Genomic DNA, 18001 nt, shown 5'->3' on the forward strand with positions numbered 1-18001 from the left:
AAAGGCTCTTCTCTCACTGATTACTGCACATCACCATGGAAACCGTTTTCCATGGCAACTCATCCCTCGCCATAAAACACGATGTCGCTGTAACTCTAATGGACACAGTCCGATCGTCCCCCCAACTTCGCTTGTATATCACCGGTCCATGCCTCAACAGCTCTACGCCAAATCTGAGATCTCACCATAGGCTGTTTCCATAGAAACGCATCCCTCGCCATAAAACACGAAGTTGTCGTAACTCATATGAAAATGGCCAAAACACCAACAGACTTCAGATGACAGTTAATGGTCCAGCCCTCAAGATGTCTATGTTCCATTAGTGAGTTTTCCTCAAAAGCTGTTGCCATGGCAAAGCATCCCTCGCCGTAAAATACGATATTGCTATAACTCCTATGAAAATGGTCAAAAAGTGCTCAAACTTCACATGTGTGCTAACAGTCCAGCTGTGAAGACATCAATTTGACAGTTTTAAGATGTATTCAAATGCCGTTGCCTTGGCAACACAATGCTCGCTATGAAACATTTTTCGCATAATTTCCGTTAAAATGCTCCAAACGGCCCAAAACTTCACAGGTTTGGTAACGATGCAGCCATCAACACATCTAAGCGTATTATGGGGTGTCATCAAATGTCGTTGCCATGGCGACAGATCATTCGCCATCAAGTTAGTTCAAAAGTTTGCAGTTCAAATATTCTGCTGCTTTTCCAAGCCTTTTTACTTTCTTTTCTTCCCTCATCACATATTCAAGCCCCCAGTGTTCATGTATCATTTCAATCTAAATTCTTCACTTTCTTCTTACACATTACATTTCAGCATAGCAGTACATCGTCAGCTTTTCAGCATAAAGCATTCCCACTTGCAATTTCTTCAGGAATTGCATTCTCTAGTTCTCGTTGTTACCCTCAACCTCTCTCCAGTAGAGTGAATAGGCTCTAATCCCTGTAGACTCGAGATGACTGAAAGTATGCAGGGGACTCTACTGAGAAAAGCGGGGGGGTCTCAAACTGATTTTAAAGCCCCCGTCAGTATCATGCGGTCCTGGTCTCCTTTATGTTGTCATGGTGACCGAGGCCTTAAACATTAGAAGTGCGGGAGAAGAGGGGAGGGGGTCAGAGGGCTGACAGGGAGGCCAGGACCCCTCCTTAGCATCTTGAAGCTTTCAGTCTTTCTATAGCTCTCCGAGGGTCTTCCATACGCTCCCAGTGCCTCCAACTGAAGATAAATGCCTATTAACAACTCATGACTGCTGGATGAATCCATCACAAATAAAGAGGAGGTGGCATTGATATAATCTGATTTTTTATATTATGCAACTATCTAGTTTCATTATCTATTAAACTGTCCAGTTAATATTTATCATTATTTGCAAAAAATAATATGATATGTTGCTTGTTTTTGGAAACTAAAAATCCAAAATTTGAATAATAGTAGGTAATGGCCAATACTACAGCAAGATAAAAACTCTTTCTCTCAGCGAGATTAGAATGTTGAAATTAGATATCCAATTTATATAATTTTAGCACAAAATACACAACATTTATACCTCATATACCCAGCTAAAACAACACCGCATGGCACGCAAAGTTTATTTTCGCCACCCTCATGATGTCTGCAGTGTCAGCTGACAGACTGTTTTTGTCTGGGAAAGCCCTTGAAGGTTTTAAAGCCCCTCAGTCGGGCAGACAGACAGCCTCGTCCCTCCTCCAGCCGCAGGAATGTGTGGGCACAGCGGATAATGAGAGTTAGGACTACACATGGACAGACTTGGTGCTGGTCAGTGTGAGGACATGTCCCCTTTACAGCCACTGTGTTTATGTCCTATCATCAGCATTGCCACATGCTTGGGAGAAGAGATTACAATATTTATCATGCAATGAGCATGTTTCTGTGCAGCAGCTTGCAGCAGCAGAATGTCTGAGGATTTTCTGTAACACCAAAGCATCAGTTGTCATCTCCAATCTTTCAGCACAGCGAAGAGAGAATCGGCAATTGCTGCAGTTTTATAAAATTGTGATTTCACTGCAAAAGGCATAAGGCATCAAAGCCCTTCAAACTAAAGCTTTCACACATTGCAGTCTACACACTTTAGTTTTGTTTTATTTCACTTTAATGCTGTATGAATTGTTCTAATTCGGTTAATACCACATTTGCTTTCAAATATATACACCTTACAGTATATTGTGACACAAAAAGCCTGCATTGGTGCGTATTGCCACAGTAACTTTAAAGAGATGAGATTTTGAAAACTTAAATCAAAATGAGTCCAGTTATCTTCTAAACTGGCTTAAATAACACCCTGAATGTTTTATAAATGGCTGTTTGCGAACAATAACGAGGTGATCAAAATGTCCCCTTACTTTGAATACATCTTATTTCTGTGGTGAAATGGGAGCTCTAACAGGACAATAGAAATCCATTTGTTGAGGTCAATACATTTAAATATTCTTGCTGAAATGTCCATATGTTATATCTATAGGAATCAGAGTCTTCAGAATAGCAGCCAGGTCAATGTGATCCCTGCTCGGCATTTCATTACTAATACAGCAGTTAGTCTAGAGATAAATCCTGATGGCATTCACTGGCATGCTGGACAACCCTTCGCCTGAGATTGGCAATCCGAGAAGCAAACAGTATAAAAGCCTTTTATAGAGGCCGTATTACAAAGGTACAGTATACACGGCTCACTGGCCCTGCAACGTCACACAAACCTGCTTTGAGACAAACTGAAAGAGCATTGCTATAAACCCCTCTTTGTTGGTAGCACCGCGCCATAAACACACATCACTCAGAGGTGAGTCCAAAAATATTCCCCACACCAGGTGAAGTGTTGGGATTAGAGGGGAGTAAAAATAAACTATTTTAATACTAATACCACCTCTGACTGGATGAAGACAGAAAGAAGTAAAGAGGTGGACTGAAAGGAGGGAGAAGAGTCTCAGTTTTCAGAAGAGAGCGTCCGCATGCGGGAACAAACATTGAGCCTGGAGATCCCCTCCTCCTCCTCCATCTCTCTGGCCAAACTTCTGAATCTCGCCCCCTCCCGTCTCCTTATTCTACCCCCTCTGTTGAGAAAAACTGGGACAGAGGGAAAGTGTAACAAAGCTATTTAAGTTTTGTAGACAACCTACCTTTCCATAGACGGCCCCACGCAGCCCTGGCAGACACGGTCACCAGGCCAAATGTGAAAGTTCCACACATAGCTGAATTATTTTTAATGTTTATGAACCGTTTCATCTACAAAATATCAGATAATAGTGCCATGTGCCCAAGTTGACTTGTTCAAATTACCCCAATATATTTTACTTAAGATTCTCACATTTGAGTGGCTGGCTTTGTAAATGACCTTACAAACGTTTGTAGATTGAATAACCAATTATTAAACTATTTGTTATTGCTGAAACTATGCTCTCATGAGTAGCTTACAGGCTTGTTTGATTGACACACACACACACACACACACACACACACACACACACACACACACACACACACACACACACACACACACACACACACACACACACACACACACACACACACACACACACACACACACACACACACACACACACCACACACACACACACACACACACACACACACACACACACACACACACACACACACACACACACACACACACACACACACACACACACACACACACACACACACACACACACACACACACACACACACACACACACACACACACACACACACACACACACACACACACACACACACACACACACACACACACACACACACACACACACACACACACACACACACACACACACACGAGATTGTACCGGTTTTTCTTTTAATGAGCAATAAAACAGTAGTGTGGGAGTTAACTGTGGCTTTCAAATGTGTTACCTCCTGTAACTAACAATACTTTTCCATCAATTAACTTAATGAGTTAATGAAATAAAAATAAATAAGGAAAAAAGTCATTCAATTATCTCATTGGCACTTTCTAAACTGAACTTCTTTTGGTTGATTTACAGTCTCAAATGTTATCAATTTACAAGGAAACGGTAGATTTTAGGATGGAGCATGTTTGCCATTTTATGATTTCAATACAGATGCAGACTAATAGTTGCAGCTTTAATAATTTGCATGCAACAAACCTGCACAAAAACATTTACACATCAAATAAATATTTCGCAGTGACTGTATAAGTCAAATGGTGAATGAACCATATGCTACCATACATTTGTGTCACCTTTATTGCCACGGTAAGTCAACTTCCCTGTTTTCCAACGCCCACCTCCCCCTCCTAAGAGTCTCTTACCCCCGCCTGTCCCCTGCATATCTGCCCTGGTGTCTCCTCCTTATCATCCGGCCTCAGCTCCGTCTGTCAGCTGTGTTCCTGCTCCTGGGTGTTTGGCTCCGTTTCTGACCAGCCCTCCTGAGGAAAACTTCTCTAACCCCCCCCGACTCTTTCTCAAGCCAAATGCCGCCAGTGTGAATGGGAGCACAGTCCCCTCCCCTTCCTCTCTCTATTGCCCCCCCTCTCCTCCTCTCAGCACAGCCTCTCTGACAGATACACCTCCTCTTTCCCTGCTCCACTCCTCCTCTTCCACTTCCTTTGACCAAATAAACTACACACTGCAAAGTTCTCTGCTGCCTTTGTCAGGCAGTAAAAAGAAAAGGAGAGAAAGAGACGGGGAAGCCAGGGAAAGGCGAGCTGTCAGAGACCTTTTTACTTTCCCTCCCTATTTCAAGAAGAAAGGAATTAAAAGTAAAAAGAAAGCAGCACCGCATGACGATATCATCTCACTTTAAAAAGTCTGCCTTAGCCACAGATTCTATTCTGGATTACAGCCTTTTCATCCGTCAAATTGAAATCTTCACCTAAGTGCATTAAAGACAACAACAAAAGAAGATTCAAGTTAAAGGATAGAGAGTATAATGCTGGGGTGTAGGAGAAGGAGGTGAAACTTGATCAAACACTAGTCCTGCTTCTCATCTGTCAATCTGATCTAAAACAAAGACGGGCAGAAACAAAGCTCATTTAGTTACTGAGCAAATTCTTAATCAAATAAGCCGTCAACCCGAATTAAATGAGTTAAACCTAAGATCGGCAGCTCCTTAAAAGCAAAGACAGGAGAGAACCGTAACTCCTCAAGAGGCAGAGCTGGATGTTTGACACATTAAGATACAGTAACGTGTTCAAGGACTTTAAAACGTCAGACAATGTTAGATTCAACCAGAACATAATGGTTACAAATAGTGTACACCAATCTCAACTCTAAACTGTCCCATAAAGTAAAAGAAAGAAAGAAAACTGATACAATACTCAAGGATGTGATGAACTTTCAGTTCTTTATCTGAAGACTTTAGACCTGGTTGATTTGTTGACCCTCGTGGTTGGTGGTTCACAGCAGTTACATTTTCATAACTCGGGTCCATGGGTTCAGTTCCAAATTAAGTATCACTGAACTACGAGGTGCAGCAAAAAGGCCTTCAGCTGTCAGAAGAACAAAAGAAGAACTGTGTTCTTGTTTTAAAGTGAGAATAGGTATCATACAAGAGAACAAAAAAACATATTTCACATATGGATGAAAAGTTAAATGGATAGAAAACAAAGCACCCAGTTCAACAAAAACATAATATGATAAATTATGTTTGATGACCAAGTCTTTGCTTGGTCTGGTTCCAGCTTATGGTGAAAACAAACTCTAAACATGTTCCTGCTCCTTAAAAGAGGATGTTTGTTGCATGAGAAATTGTGAATGTCAGATTTAAATGTTTTTTACTGCTAAAAACAACATGGAATTTCCATGCGTTATTTTTGCCTGGTTAAACCTAGAATCTGCAACATCTTTGATAGAATATTTAGGGTTTCTAACATCCTGGGTAACCAGTGGACCAGCTTCCAGAAATGCACTGTCCTGTATTGGTGGCAGCATTTAGCTTCTTGCACTGACCTGTAATCCACCATCTGGCCAAATGATTTACAAAAAGAGAAACAACAGGTGGAGTGCAGTCGGAGCTCAGCTGCTCAGCTCCAGATGAAGAGAGGGGTAAAGTAGGGTACGAGAAGTAGGCTATGTCCTGACATAGCCTCACACACACACACATACACAAACACAGATCTGTCCCTTTCTCTTTACTACTCCCTCGCTCTCCCTGCTGCTATAACTAGGTCACACTGGGCACAAAGTTAGTCCTTCAAGCAATAAGATGTAGGAGAAGGAGTTCAAGGTCATTCTTGGTCACGCTGGTCTTAATGGGAGGTCTGGAGAACACTGAAAGTGCCGCAAGTGAAGTCCCGTTTGGCTGCAGCCAAAGCCACAGGAACCACTCCGAGTGAAGAGTCCAAGAATGGCCAAACAAACACCATCAATCAGCCGGCCCGAGGCCACCAGTGCTGGGATAAAGGAGCAGGCTGCAAATCACCTCTGTGAATGCCACCATTAACACTGCCACTTTAGAGGCTAGAGGGGGGCCTAACATGACTCAGCCCCTTTCGAGCGGGTTGATTTAGAGGCTGAAGCAGAACAGTGAAATTACAATTGAGTGTGTTCCATTTGCTTTCTGTATGATAGCCCAAAGGAAAGGAAAAAGGAAATGAATGTAAAACTCCAGATACAAAACATAATTCCAGTGTGGCTTTGCATCTGTCTTGTAGTTTATCCCCATAAGTCATATAAAGTTTATTATCCTACAGAGGTTCCCACAAAAGGTTTAGAGTTCCGTCTGTGGGCCAATTTCAGGTAAACACTGAAAGCTGCTCTTTAAAAAGGCCAAGATACTAGTTTATCTGTATCAATAGTGGAAGCCCAGCAGGGGGTCATCCATCAAAAGGCCGAGATGCCATCCCTCTGCGGCCCGTCAGCCTGCTTCCTTCTATATTTTCATAACAACGCCTCACGTCTGGGACACGAGACCGACAGAAAGCTAGGCCATCCATCAATATCCGTACCGCCTTTGCATGGGGACATCACTCCCTCTGGACAGTGGAGCTAAAACTGGCCTCAACAAGCCACTCTTTTAGACTTCTTGATTCCAAAATAAACCACCAAGGCACAAAGCAGTCCAGGAACACCTCCTAAATAAAACCAGTGCCAATCTGTAGCACTTGGCAGGGGGTGGCTCATCATTTACACACACAAAATGAAAACAAGGGAGCGAGAGAGTTCTGTAGATCGAAATATGTACTCTTAGTAAGTTGTGTCATAAATCCACAGAAATGGGATGACTGTTGAGTTGGCAGGGACCCGATTTAGCCACACACGGATTTACTGTATAATATGCCAAAGAGATTAGGGTTACGCCTCCAGCTCTAGAATTACAGAAAAACCCCATCCATGATTAAGATCTGCTGCTAACTCTCATGCAGCAGGAACGTGTTAACATCCACACATGATGGGATGCACACTGTTACGTGTGTGGCAAGCTGCAGACTATTTTTAATGTCAATAAAGTCTCTACCAGAAATGCTTGGTTTGGAATATCAGAGAATTAACATGAATTACAGCAGCAGCTTTGTGAGTGAGAAATGTCCTGCAGTAGTCCGATAAAGTTAGCATAAATCTAATTTTAAAAGAGCCAAAAAGTTCAAGTTTAAAACATTTCATTAAAAAGGCACCACTCACCTCACAATGACACCCCGTCTTTAGATTCTGGAGGCCTTAGAAAAGCATGGCGGACAGGTCGGTCGAGCATCCCAAGAACTCACAACAGTGAGCAGATCCTCATTCCGTCTTTGTCGCTTTGTTCTCCAAAACTGAGGGGAGAAAAAGAAAAGAACAATGCACTTGTTGATTCAGCAAAAGAGAAGCACTGAGACTTCTACCTACAGTGGAGAGTTGGAAAACCTGAAATGTGTGTTTAGAAGTCAGCGGAAAAGAGGAAAATCTGAGTCATGATGGTGAAAGTCTTCACATGCAGGAAGGTTGAGACTGAGGGGATTTTCCATGTCAACAAGAGTGAAGACCGAGCCCAAAGCTGGCACCCAGTTCACTAACAAGAGGGCTTTCCCCCGAGTAAAGTAAAAACGTTGCTGTTTTTGAGCATGTAATAAGCATGTTTTGTCTTGACTATATTACAACTATATTATAATAAAAGAATATAGTATTTATCTTATTGAATTGATTATGATTATTAGTAGAAGTAGTTTATTTGCATTAATTATATTTTAATCTTTTTGAGGCTAGTATTTGGCAGGAAATGCAGACGTATTCACCTGTAAACGCATACTGAACGACATACTTCACTGTATAAAAAAGTAACTGTTGATAATAATAAACAGGAATTATATTTGCAAAGTACTTTGTTTCCAAAAAAAATTGTTTCACTCCTGTCGGTTTTGGGGGGGGGCTCATCTCACAATGTCGCCCCAAGTTGGCCAGGGATGGCCCCGAGTAAGAAACTTTGGAATACTTGCCAATGCTTCAAGAAGTCATATTTCCAAGTAACTCTGTAGATGAATTATTCCCACAGTATTTAAAGACTAAGTGACATACACAATGTCACTAGAGTTATCAAATGAACTAAACGTTACATTATAAATCACATACTCAACATAATCATATCACAACTTGCAATAAATGTCAATAAAAGTTCATAAGTTCAACAAACCTTTCACAGACCAGTATCTTCAACTGGTTATTCTGTAATCAAACTGGGTGAGAGATACGAGGGGAGACAGCATGAGAGAGAAAATACTTCACATACAGTGTTGTATATTTCCTGATACAGTTGCAAGAAAAAGTATGTGAACCCTTTGGATTCTCCACACATAGCGTTGTGTGTTCCTTCCAAACAACTCAACTTTGGTTTCATCTGTCCACAGAATATTTTGCCAGTAGTGCTGTGGAACATCCAGGTGCTCTTTTGCAAACTTCAAACGTGCAGCAATGTTTTTTCTGGACAGCAGTGGCTTCCTCCGTGGTGTCCTCCCATGAACTCCATTCTTGTTCCGTGTTTTACGTATCGTAGATTCGTCAACAGAGATGTTAGCATGTGCCAGAGATTTCTTTAAGTCTCTAGCTGACACTCTAGGATTCTTCTTCACCTCATTGAGCATTCTGCGCTGTGCTCTTGCAGTCATCTTTACAGGACGGCCACTCCTAGGGAGAGTAGCAACAGCGCTGACCGTTCTCCATTCATAGACAACTTGTCTTACCGTGGACTGATGAACATCAAGGCTTTCAGAGATACTTTTGGAACCCTTTCCAGCTTTATGCAAGTCAGCAGTTCTTAATTGTCGGTCTTCTGAGAGCTCTTCTGTGCGAGGCATGGTTCACATCTGGCAATGCTTCTTAAGAATAGCAAATTCAAAACTGGTGTGTATTTTCTATAGGGCAGGGCAGCTTTAACCAACACCTCCAATCTCGTCTCATTGACTGGACTCCAGGTTGGCTGACTCCTGACTCCAATTAGCTCTTTAAGAAGTCTTTAGCCTAGGGGTTCACATACTTGTTCCACCCTGCACTGTGAATGTTTACATGGTGTGTTCAATAAAAACATGAACACATATAATTGTTTGTGTGGTATTAGTTTAAGCAGACAGTGTTTGTCTGTTGTTGTGACTTAGATGAAGATCAGAACACATTGTATGACCAATTTATGCAGAAATCCAGGTCATTCCAAAGGGTTCACATACTTTTTCTTGCAACTGTATATGGTCCAGCTCCACTTGTTACATCTGCCTCTACCTCACTGTTTCCCCATAAACAGTTAATATATTTTTAGGGAACAGTTGGACATTAAATGGTAATAAAACTGTGTTTAGCCAATGAATACTCGGACACATAAATTCCAGTAAAACCATTTTGTGACATTTTTACACCTTTTTTTTTTTAAACAAATGAAATATAACATGTCAATTATTTAAGCTTTAGAGGTCCTGGTAGGTTTAATATTTTACCTTTGAACCGAGCATGCATAACTGAGCTTAGCTAGCAGCAGCTTGTGGTAGATTAAGGCACAAGATTAGAACATTACCTTAACAACAAGTTACTTAATATTGGTGTTGAGCTAGGATTCAAAACAAAGGACAAAGTTGTATTATTAACAGTGCCACTTTCAAACAAGGTATCGCATGTTGTGTATACAAAATTAAAATACAACTTTAACAGGGGCATGCACTTCACATGTTTTTGGTAGCTAAAGTAAATAGAATAAAGATGTTTTAAAGAAAAGAAAAGAAAAACAACATTATGTAAATCTATCATTTGACAGGAGGAAATGCCACCATACAGTGCTGCTTGGTTCTCAAACATAGGGGAGTAGCAGCTGCCTTGTTATTGAACTTCCTGTTTGATCAGCAGGATCTGGGATGTTTACTCAAATTAACGGCACTAACTGCCTGTACAGGCTTTATTTAAAGCTTCAGCTCTTCACTTGGCCTATATGTTTTAATATTATGTTACAGACAGATGGAAGTGCTTAGGAGCTTCCCACGTGTGGTGTTCCTCATTACAAATAGCTTGGCTCTTCTTATAGTAAATATTGCAGAGGTAAAGTGACGGTATATACTGTGAACTCTGTAGAGTTTTATTAATAGCAGTTTGTCTTAGGCCCCGTCCACACGGAGACGAAAACAAACAAACCGAAGTCGATATCAAAAAAGTCTTCCGTCCACACGGAATCGGCTCAAGAAACGTGTCCGTCCACACGAGACCGCTCGACCCGCTGGAGACGCTGTAGTACATATGCAGGGCCTGTAAGTGGCGCTGTACTTCCACCACAAACTACACCAAAAGCAGCAAATAAGACCCCCGAGCATGATTGCCATGGTTGCCTTTCTGTTTATTCTCCGCGGTGGATTTAGCAACATGCAGTTCATGTAGTTCTCCATGTCCACTTGTTGCTGATGGTTGTGGTAGAGGAACTGTAGATGTTGCACTAACATCTGTATCATGGTCAGTAGCGTCTGGAGCATGAACGCAACCCTGTGATCCGCCATTGTTGTTGTTGTTGGCGAAACGCATCAGCAATGACGCGGGTGACGCGGGGGTGAGCAGGAGAGGTGGGGAGAGGTGGGGTTATGATCGTTTAGGGCGTACACACGGTGCCGCAAGAGTTACCTTACCAGACCTTCCTACTTTGGGATGCGTTATCGTTTGAGGGCTCCGTTTCTGCGGTTCCGTTCCACACGATAAAGAACTATAGCGGATAACAACCGTTTCGTCTCCGTGTGGACGGGGCCTAAACACAGATCATTATCAGATGTTTACTCAAGAGGGCCGCTCCCTTCACCTGCTATTCCACACTGAACAGGAATTCCTAACAGTAGAGGGAGACATAAGCTGCTTTCACACCGCAGGACTTGCGGTACTTTAGTGCCGGCACTAAAGTACCACTAAAGTACCACGGCACTAAATCCGCCAGGGGGTTAGTGCCAATCGCATTCACACCGCAGTACTTTCCCTGAGGCACGATTACGCTGACGTCACTTCGTCTTCTTCTTCTCTGGGTTTACTGGCAGGCCGCAAAACCACTTCACGGCGAGTACAACAAAAAAACGAGAGAAGAAGAACTACACGGGGGGGGGGGGGGGAGGGGGTATAAAGCCCATCCGCTGTATGAGGCGTTTGTTTACTTTCCGACCTCAGACATGATGGAGTTCATAAGGGTAATTTACAAATAAAATACCCCATTATAACAATGGACTTTATCTTTATGTATGTATTATATATTACCCCCTCAGGCTGATTTTGGAAAAGGACATCAACCCTTGTTTGGTGTTTTTCCCTTATTTATCTAAAACAAATGACATGATAAATGACTTGTGTTTATGTGTGTAAGACTTGTGTTTCTGATAAATTCAACCAGGTTCGTACCACCTCTCTAGCAGGGACTAAAAAGTACCAAAAGAGTTCCAAAAGAGTTCCCGGCACTGAGTAGTCCCGGCGGTGTGAACGCGACATTATTGGTACTAACGGAACTAAAGAACTAAAGTACCAGGGAAAGTCCTGCGGTGTGAACGCGGCTATACAGAGAGAGGAGCATGTGCACTGAATGAGAAAAGAGAGGGTTACCATTTCATTATTCATCTGCTGAATGGACACGTTCAAAAGACAGCCTTCAATATCACTAAACCACACTATGACCTATTAACTGACCCATAAATTAATCACCAATCGATGAAGTGGTGGAGTAAAGATAAGTTATTTGTTCTTCTCCATCAGAGGGTAAGGACATTTTATCTGGGAATGATTTGTATGAGCTAACCACTCTCATAAAGTTAATTTGAAGCAGAAGAGAAGTGCTTTCATGACGGTTCAAAGCAAATAATGTCCATGTAGACACCTGAATTGAATAGAGGCCCCCCTGGTTGAGGTTTTGATTGATTAAGCAGGTTACCAAGTGCCATTTTAAGGGTTTAATGTCTAAACTAAGTGTGCCTTTCCAATGAGAATTGGAATACTAGACGGCATCACAAATAATAGGAGCTCACAAAGACAAATATTTCTAGTTACAGATGACAAAATGTATCCGATTTCATATCAGGTTGGTGGTCAAAACTGTGACTTCTGGAAATGCCAATTGGGACTTTTTTGTATCGTTAAGATTTTTGGCAACTTGGGGCCACTATAAAATAGCTCGCAAAACACACAACTATAATAACTACTTCATAAAGTCGGCATACATGTTAGGAAACGAATTGCACATCCAGGAGAAATGGTGCTACAATAGCATTATTTTGGATTCCCGTTTGTGATGAATTTATAAAAGAAAGTCCAATATTTACTCTCCATTAAGCTCGGTTTTGCAAACCTATGCAGACAACTATGATACAGAGACACCAGGCATTCATTCACATAACTTAATGTACTGCTGGAAACTTTGAATAAATCTCATAAACATTCAATATTGGTTTGTTAAGATGTACGTCAGAGCATAATGGCATACAGTTACTTATAGCTGCACTGTGCAGTAGTCGGGAGGTTACATTAAATGGGATGGAGGCACGGGGAATACATTTAGATTCCTATGGGGAAAGGCAGTGTAATAGAAAGGAATAAATGAAGATAAATGATGTTCAGTGTTTGCCAGGCTATCACACGTGCACAGATGCGCACACATACGCACACACACTGAACTATTAAGGAGTAGGGTGGCGTCCCACTTCTCCCCTATCCAAACACCGCCACACCACAGCACTTAGGTTTATTATCATAATGTTCAGCCGCATGCCAAAGGTTCCAGCCAAGTTAACAAAACCCGTAAGAGATGCAGGAAGCAACACACCCTGAACAAAGGCCGTTCAGGAAATAGGGGAATAGTGTAGCAAAAAGGGAGATCATACAAACAGATGTGTTGAGAATATTGTACTCCTGATAGAGAAAAGCACATCAGCATTTTAGGAACAACTGAACATGTGTCATGCATTTTGATTTCGAAACTGCTTGCTTGTACGTGGTTGTGGTAAAGAACATAATAACAACATAAATGTGGGGAGAAAACAACTACAGAAGACCTGAAGTCAATACAGCTGTTTATTTTAAAGAATATAATAGGCACAGGGTGGAAAGTCTGCTTTGTTTGGATAACAAAAGATGGCCCACATGGAAAGAATCGCATTCCATCTTGAACAGCCAAAAAAATCTGTACAAGAGTCCTCTTTATACGGTGGCCCTGAAGTGCAAGACACCACAGCATTTCAGAAAACACAACAGCATTTCAGAAAACACAACAGCATTTCAGAAAATGCCACAGCATTTCAGAAAACACAACAGCATTTCAGAAAACACTACAGTGTAAGACACTACAGAAAGTAAGTCTAATCCAAGATGTTGCACAATTGCATTCAATCTTAATGAAAATACTCAGATTGTCCAAAAAGATACTAGTTTACCCTAGGTGTAGGTGACTGTAGAAAATGCTCAGAAAAGATACTGGAGTTTTACTCTACATTGTGTGACGCTAAACATGATCTCAACTGGATTATGTGTTTGTCCTTTTCATTTGTTTATAATTTACTTTGTGATTAATGAATTCAATGAAGCCTGCAAAAGAAGGTTATAATGGCTTGTCTGTCAGTAGGTAAAAATAAAAGGAGACATAATGAAAGCAGAAAAGGCCAACAGGCGGCTCTGACTGTTCTGTTTAGCGTGGATGGATGAACTGTGCATTGTTTGAATACTCAACATCTCTCGCCCTCTGGTTGCGCAGGCAGGACTGACAGCGCTGTGTAATCCCTTATGCAACGCCGTGACGCAGCTACTGCCCCACCGTGCATCCCACCACCCACGCAGCTTCTGATCTGCACCCTCATTCTTCCCCGACACTTCTTCACCTCTCAGGCAGCCTGCCTCCCACAACATGGTCGGCCTCTCCACTTAAAAACCTTCTCTTCATGACTCACTGCGTGTCTCTCGTATGTTGTTATCAGGGTCTGTGTTTAATGGAGAGTGTGTGCCATCCGTCTTGTGCACTCACAGCAGGAGATTATGAAAATCAGGCCAGAAATCACACACAGAGCACCGAGAAATGTACTTAAAAATACCCAAAACAAGCAGCCTCAGGGAGGGGCCGTCCCACTTACATAATGTAACCCTAACTGCAAGAAGGATGGATAAAGTAAAACAAAATGTTCACATTGTGAAACAGGGTAGTTTATATTATTTTCAGGACATCTTGGAATCGCAGCTTTAATCTTCAGAAACTAAAAAAGACACAGGATTAAATAATACTTTGTGTCATGAGTTAAATTGAAATGAAAAGGCAATGTATCTTGTTTGATAAATCTAAACTGGAAAAAAGAATGTTACAGAGCATGACCCTGTTGATTAAAGAAAGGAGGAATTGAGGACAAAAGTGGAGACACTGTTGCTTTGACGTTTGAAGCCAAGTCTTCTGCTACATACTGCAGTACAAAACTAGGCCTAAAAGCATTTTTTTTAAAAAGGTAAATAGCTCACCAGATGCCCATTAGCAACAAATGTATCCAATAATGTAAGTATTTTATGTATTTTTGAATCTTTCAGTGAACTGAGGCGAATCCATTCTGTAAAAATGGTTACATATATTGTGTATTTATTTTACTGTTAGCTTTTGTTTCCTCTTACAAACATTGGATTGGTTTCAAACCATTATGAACGTCCAACAAGCAGCTCCTGCTTCTTACACAATCTGACTTATTTTTAGCAATGTCTCTTGGGAATTATTGGGAACTCTTGGGAACTCTTGGGAATTCACTTGGAAACATTAACATAACTGATACGTTTTAAGCTGATACACAACTCCATGTCAAAGTGCTGAGCTGTTCCTGGCCACAGTCTGTGAGAAGGACTGAACCACAGTGAGAAGGTGTGAGATGGAGAGCAGCAGGATACTGGCAGTTGACACAGCTGAGGAGCAAATGAAAATGTTGGAGGTGTTGAAAGAGCAGAAAAAGAGCAAACCAGGAGTCAGGAGGGCTGCAGGCATGCACATTGTACGTCATCACACACAGGCCTCCCTGCAGCAGCTGTGAATGTCATCATCACACTAACTACTTCCGCCAATCAAAATTGCTCATGGGAACACAGCATGTTGTTGTTCATGCTCTTTTTAACTTGCATAATCATCAACAAGTGACAACAGATGATGCAGCCTACTATGTCTAGATCCAGTTAAAAATATTCAACTTACTTTTGGGATTATAGCTGAACATAACAGTGTGCCCCCGTTCTTTGACTAACCGTGACGTCTGGGTGTGTGTAATCTGACCATATGACTCTAGCTTCTCCTTTCATCAATTAGAGACACATTTCATCACTCTGAAGGCTGTGTTTTCAGCTAAACTGTAAAGCTGCAACTTTTGGTTGAGTAATTGATCAGTAGATTATTAATTGCTCGTTTGATACAAACACAATTGCAAACTGTTTTGATAATCATTGGCGTTTAAATAATTTTTCATGCAGAAAAATGCTAGAAAATATTTTCAGCATTACAAATATAGTTAATAAATAATCAACATTGTTAAAAAAGGTAGTTTCAGCCCTACTAAATAGTAAGGCTAACATGTTCAAAGTGATAGCACACTTTATAGGTATTATGTTCACCCAAAAAAATTGGGAAAATACTCATTTGGGCCTGATTATGGCTTTGAGGGAAAGTAAAGAAAATTAGAAGAAGAAGATTCAACTTATTGTCATTACGTAGTACAGGTACTATGTAACGAAACGGTTTCTCTGCATTTGACCCATCCTAGTGTTAGGAGGAGCAGTGGGCTGCCATTATGTACGGCGTAATGTTTAAACATTATTTAAAGCCATCCTAATTGGGACATGAATGTTTGTAACAAATAGCTATTAGGACATGTTACTCAAATGTTGAAGTCATGGTGGTAACACAAGAGGAAAAAGTGATCAAGAAAGTCAGTCTCTATGTAAATCTATCTCTTAGTTTTTAAGATTTTTCAATCACAGCCAAAGAGGTGGACAGAGCCATCGTAGAGCCATGCCACTGCCAAGCTACTCAGAACAGAACTACCAAAAGTGATGTAATAAGAGTAATGGAAGGACTTCATAGTCCACTCTCAGGTTATCCTGGATAAGAAGGGTTTCCCCTATCCAAGGACACTTTCCGCCAGTCAATGAGAGCTGACGGGGCTTTACAGTAAAGTCGAGCTCTGGCATCTTATTTGGGCTGTTGACAAAACTGTAAATCTTATCTGTACTGCAGCAGCAGTTCCTTGGGACCCATCCTTAAAAAGGCGCTGCAGGAAAAGATGCAGCGACAGGAGTCAATCATGAGGTAAAAAAAGGGCCAAACATTTAATAGAAATTATATGGGTATAATAGCGGAGTGGGGAATATAATATTTCACAGTCCTCAGTATGCAAGGGATGATAACAGGTGTTTTAAAGAACAAAAACAGCATTGTTTGCACCATTTCAAAAAGGTAAAAGGTATACAAGCCCACAAGCATTATTATAAAACTGTACAGAACATTGTTTCTTTATAGAGATGGTGAAACAAATACGTTTGTGTACAGGAAAAAAGGTAGGGTAAGATCTGGACTTGGGTGGATAATAATAGAGAGTAACTTTTGGAAGAACCAGTCTGTGGACTGTTATTAAGGAAGTTTAAAGTTTTGAAGTTTGGATGGTGGTTGGTTTTGGTACCATGGTCCATTTGCATTGAAATGGGGTCATTAATCAGAGCTCCAGGAAAGGAGGTGACAAGATATGGCAATTTGTAGGTAAAAGACATCGACTGATTAATAGCCGGCTTTGTACCTGAAAATTGGGCCAAAATCCCACAAGGTTTGACCAGAGGGGGAGCTACGGTGTGGTTGTGTGGATGTGAGTGTGTTCATCTGCTGTATTCTTCAAGTATTCAGTACAAGAGACGTCACTTGCTCGAGTCAGGACAGACACTCATTAGACCGAGAGGAAAGACAAAATGAGTCCTGACCCGTTCCAGGCTCAGGGGTCTCTAAAGCTCGGCCCCTGCCTCCTGGTGCCCTCAGGCATCTGTGCAGTCCAGCTGTGCACACAACTCTGACTAAGAATACCAAAGTGATCAAGAGACGAGCCGTCCTTGAGGGTGGTGAAGAATGGGAAGGATTTGCAGATCAATGTTCAAATTAAAATGTCAAGATATTTAGGGCTCATTTTCCATCGATCTACAGACTACTTTCTCAAATAATTGATTAATACATTTTTAAATGGCTAAAGATCCTGACATCTTTAGAAACGTTTTTTTAACAAACAACATAAAACAAAAATGTAAAACAAGTACTTCCCATTGTAAAGCGTCCTTGGGTTTCGTGAAAGGCGCTATATAAATTGAAATTATTATTATTATTAGACTAAAAGAAAACAGAAAATATTCAATATTTCTTTTGGCTTGATTTATTTGCCCGATTTTGATCAAACTTAGGATGGTGTAACACGGCCAAGGATCCGACTGCAGGTGTGAATACACTATGATTCACTTTCCTTAACATTTCGAGGTAGGGCATTTGGCCCTAGAATAGGTTTGGACTCTCTAATGGCGCGTTTCCACTGCAGGCCTCACTCGGCCTCGCTCGGTTTGGTTA

At 41.3% G+C, this 18001-nt stretch overlaps 1 protein-coding gene across 3 annotated transcripts in view; it reads right to left on the reverse strand.

Annotated features, from left to right (window-relative positions):
• Nucleotides 1-18001, reverse strand: part of LOC117464880 (leucine zipper putative tumor suppressor 2 homolog) — a 36598-nt gene that overhangs the window by 9068 nt on the left and 9529 nt on the right. The window contains exon 2 of one of the 3 annotated variants that reach the window (XM_034107624.2): nucleotides 7615-7745. The gene's annotated coding sequence lies outside the window, so the exon portion shown is untranslated. Of the gene's footprint in view, nucleotides 1-4235; nucleotides 4255-4304; nucleotides 4413-7614; nucleotides 7746-18001 lie in introns of those variants that run through there. The other 2 variants (XM_034107626.2, XM_034107627.2) reach the window with 2 other exon arrangements.

Source organism: Pseudochaenichthys georgianus, chromosome 19 (genome assembly GCF_902827115.2).
Source record: "Pseudochaenichthys georgianus chromosome 19, fPseGeo1.2, whole genome shotgun sequence".
Taxonomy (NCBI): Eukaryota; Metazoa; Chordata; class Actinopteri; order Perciformes; family Channichthyidae; genus Pseudochaenichthys; species Pseudochaenichthys georgianus.